The 3,955-nt window shown below is 37.3% G+C and overlaps 1 long non-coding RNA gene across 1 annotated transcript; it reads left to right on the top strand.

Annotated features, from left to right (window-relative positions):
• Window positions 1-997: 997 nt before the first annotated feature.
• Window positions 998-2,532, top strand: LOC122056688. The gene is made up of 3 exons (XR_006133355.1): window positions 998-1,442; window positions 1,607-1,704; window positions 2,004-2,532. It is a non-coding gene; the product is annotated as an uncharacterized LOC122056688 (long non-coding RNA).
• The last annotated feature ends 1,423 nt before the right edge of the window (window positions 2,533-3,955 follow it).

The raw sequence follows: 3,955 nt of genomic DNA, 5'->3' as shown, positions 1-3,955 counted from the left end.
TAGCGTTTTATGTTTGGTTTTGGTGTTAACTGATTGGAGTTTGATTTGAAAGTGACTTTTTAACTTTCATATGGTTTGGTTGTGTTTTAGGTATAGTTCCAGTAAGGGTGAATTGGGAATTCGAAGTGGGTTCTCCAAGAGGTGGTATGGGCTATAGTTGCTGGTTTTTTTTTCTAGTTCTCCATTTATGTGTGCAAGCTTCTAGATTGATTCTTTCAAGTGTTTCTATTCTAGTTCCCTTTCATGTGTGCAAGCTCCTAGTTGTTTCTCTCAAGAGTTATGTAAATTATGTGCTGGACTACAGTATAACTCCCCTGAGTGTTTGCAACTTTTAGTTGTAAACTCCCGAAATAGTTATGCCTACGGAAAGGATAAAATGTGCAATCTTATGTTATGGTTGGGACTCGGTTTAACTAGTGTTGTTTATGAAATTAGCTAAATTGTACATCACGTGATTTGCAGAACGTTGATTAAAGACGGTTGACACGATCTACATATAAAGGCGGGTACTTCTTACTTTGTCTCTTTAGTTCTTTGAACTTGGTGCATGAGTTATTTTTTGATAAGGACCGTTTTACCTTGACTCCACTCTTATTTTCTTGCGCTTGATACTTCCACTCAAACCTTTGAGTTATTCGTTTCTATATCCATACAGTCTCTTGTTGTCATCTTTGATATTTAGCAGATACTGGATACCATGTTTGTATGTTTTGATTGTTGTTCAGTTCTGTTCTGTATTGAGCATGCTGGCTTCATGTAGCATACCTGATTCTTGTTTATATACATGTATATATGATGACTATTGCATTTGGTGCATCATATCATGGCAGACATGTTAACGATCAATTCTCCCTTGCGGTCGAGAGAGTCGTTGACCAGGGTCGCATCCTCGGCCACTTGACAGAGTGATAGCTAGAGTTGATGCCGCTTGTCCTGTCGTGCCGCACTCGTACACTTACAGTTGGTGGTAGCTGGAGTTGCGAGCAGCAGGGACCCCCCTTCGCTGTGTAGCTAGTTAGCTACTCAGCACCTGTCCATCCGGTCACTCGAAAGAGTGGCGGCCTTTGGGTGGTACAGTTGTCATCGATCCGACCTCTCGACCATACAGGGGTCATGGTGCAAAGAGGTGAGCGGGGTGACCATCGTGCATACGCTGCTATCATTATATCTGCTGATGTTGTTGTTGCTACTTTTGCTGCTATTGCTAGCTTATGCTGCTGTTGTTTGCTTCTGCTGTTGGTATTAGTTTATGTGGCTGTTGCTCACTTATATTGCTATGCGTGCTTATGTTGAAATATGCTCTTGTTGTAGGTGTTTAGTCCTTGGTTTACTTATTGGAAGTTTATATATACCTTGTTTATTTCCTCTGTAGTTATGAGCAGTACTGTAGCAGATTAGTACTACTTCTGAACTTCTATATCTAGCCTAGGATATGGTTTCAGGTATCAGCATTTATTATGCTTCTATTTTAGCATCTGCTATTTCCTTTATGAGACTGTATACCCTTGGCTCATTCTCTATTTGTTTATTATGTTCATGCACTATCTTTTCTTACCCGCTGAGTTCCATTACTCACCACCTCGCAAATTGATTTTTCTTTCGCCAGGTAGCAGTAGATGATTGAGAAGTTGCTTGGAGAGTCCCGGCTGCCAGTCCCACGTCACACTCGAGGATAACCCTTTTCGGTTTTACTTCTGTTTAGTGGTATAATGACTTTGCGTACTTGTTTTCCAATAAGTTGATGTGGATTTTGGAGCCGGGTCTGGTCGTTACAAATATTTTAGTTAGTGACTTTATTGGTTTTACATGTGTATTATTTTATGGTTTTCCGCTGCGTTTACTTTCAACCGTGTGGGCTGCTTTTTATACTTCGTTGTTGTGTTTTTCATTCTGTCCAGTCGAGTGGGCTGTATCTTTTAAACTGCGTTATTGTGTGCTTATATCTAGCCGGGTGGCTGTGGATTATGTTTATATGTTGAGTATGTATGTATTTATTGTTTCAGATTGTCATCGGTACAAGGGAGATGTTGTCGGATTTTTGTCTGGCAGGGACAACTCTAGGGCGTGACAGCACCTTAGAGATATATGAAGGTGCCCTCTAGAGGATAAAAATTGAAGGTTGCAGGATTTATCATCACCAAAGATAAGGGGACAAATATTGCTTGTGGAGGCACCTCGAAGGGGGCTGAAGGCACCTTCCACAGCCTATATATGCCCTGTTCGAGAAGCACACTACACACAACTTGCATACGAGCTTCAACAACATCTTCATTGCTTCGACTATGCTCTACTATTGTATTACAACTCCAAGGTATTTGACCGTGACCTGTAGACTGACACCGACACAAAATCCCAATCAAACTCTACACTCTAAAAGTGTCGGTAATAATTTAATATTACTATACATTTTTATACTTGTAAAAGGAAAGTGTAGACTGTTACATTTTCCTAGTTCTTTGTACTTGTATTCAATTCCCTCTTCCAGCTATTCTTGATGAGGTTTATAGTGGATTACCTATCGATACAATCTAAGGGATCATGAGTCTTGGAGTAGGAGTCGTCGAAGGCTCCAAATCAAGTAACTTCTTGATTTCTTTTTCTTTTTTGTTTTTGTTTTTGTTTCCATTTCATTCCTTCGTACTCTTGATTTCAAAAAGAAAAAGATAAGTTTTCTAAAACTACGTGATTCACCCCTCCCCCCCCTTTCATATGCATAACGATTCTACGGAAGAATCATGTGTCAGCCCTACGAATCAAGGAGGTATAACAATTTCAATCTATAAAAGTAGAAAATCATATCATAAGTTTTGTGTAGGAAGAATGGAAACTACAAGAGTAAGTGCCCAAAACTATCCAAGAAGAAGGGTCAAGTGGCACCCGAGGTCAAGGAAAAATCAAAAGACGCTAGAACCTTAGTAACGAAGGGCAAGGAGTACATCATGTGTTTCTTGTGTAATCACAAGGGACGTTATCAAATCATTGTCCAAAGAAGAGGTCCTCAACCAAGAATAAAGGAGGACTCAAGTCAAGGGGGAGCTTCTAAGGGCAAAATTACGGTACAATTCGTTAATGATACTTATTTAAATCATGATAAAATGCATGCTAGAAATAACTTTCATTATTTGAGTGTTATTTATCATGAAAATGGAAAGAATGAAAAACCTAGGGAAAATTACAAGTCATTTCATACTAGAACTACTTTTCCTAATTATAGAAAGGTAGAAAACCAATTAGGCAAGAACACTAGGGAAATTAGATATATGCCTAAAAGGAAAATATGTTCAACGTAATCAAGAAAAATTAAAAGTTGAGAAATTAATGATGGAAAAGACTTGATAAATTAGAAAAGACCATTAGGATAATGACAAATAATGTCAAAGGGTCTAAGAAGAAAAACCTATGTTTAGTAAAACAAGGGTCATCTATGAACAAGAAAGGTTTAGGGTACAAATCCAAGTCCTAGGACAAATTGTGCTCACATCGTAGAGCTATGTGTTAGAGTGTATAATAAAAGCCTAGCTTTTGTAAACATTTATTTGTTGAAATAAAAGAATCATATTAGTCAATATCTACATTTATTTGTTAAATGTAATTGTTCAATTAATTTATATAATAGATAACATGGAGTGTGGTGTCACACTCAGAAGATCATGTTGTCAGTTCTCTATAAATTATAAACAAGTTGCTTATGACTAAGATAGAAAGGAACAAACCATTAGAATAGTCGTAGTGTAATTAAGTATTAGTTTATCTTGACTAATAAATTACACTGATACACTTTAAGTGTATTGAGTAGGCCATTTAGGTATGTTCATTTTGTACTGACTTAGTAAAAGAATTAGACCTTTGTTATTATAGAATTGTGTGCTCTTAATCCTAATATAATAACAAGCACATATATTTAATATTTATTTCTTTGACTTATCAAAGGGTGAGGTTTAGCTCGATAAATCAA

This window comes from Zingiber officinale, chromosome 3B (genome assembly GCF_018446385.1).
Source record: "Zingiber officinale cultivar Zhangliang chromosome 3B, Zo_v1.1, whole genome shotgun sequence".
Taxonomy (NCBI): domain Eukaryota; kingdom Viridiplantae; phylum Streptophyta; class Magnoliopsida; order Zingiberales; family Zingiberaceae; genus Zingiber; species Zingiber officinale.
Note: the sequence above shows the minus strand (reverse complement) of the source record. Positions and strands in the feature narration are given on the sequence as shown.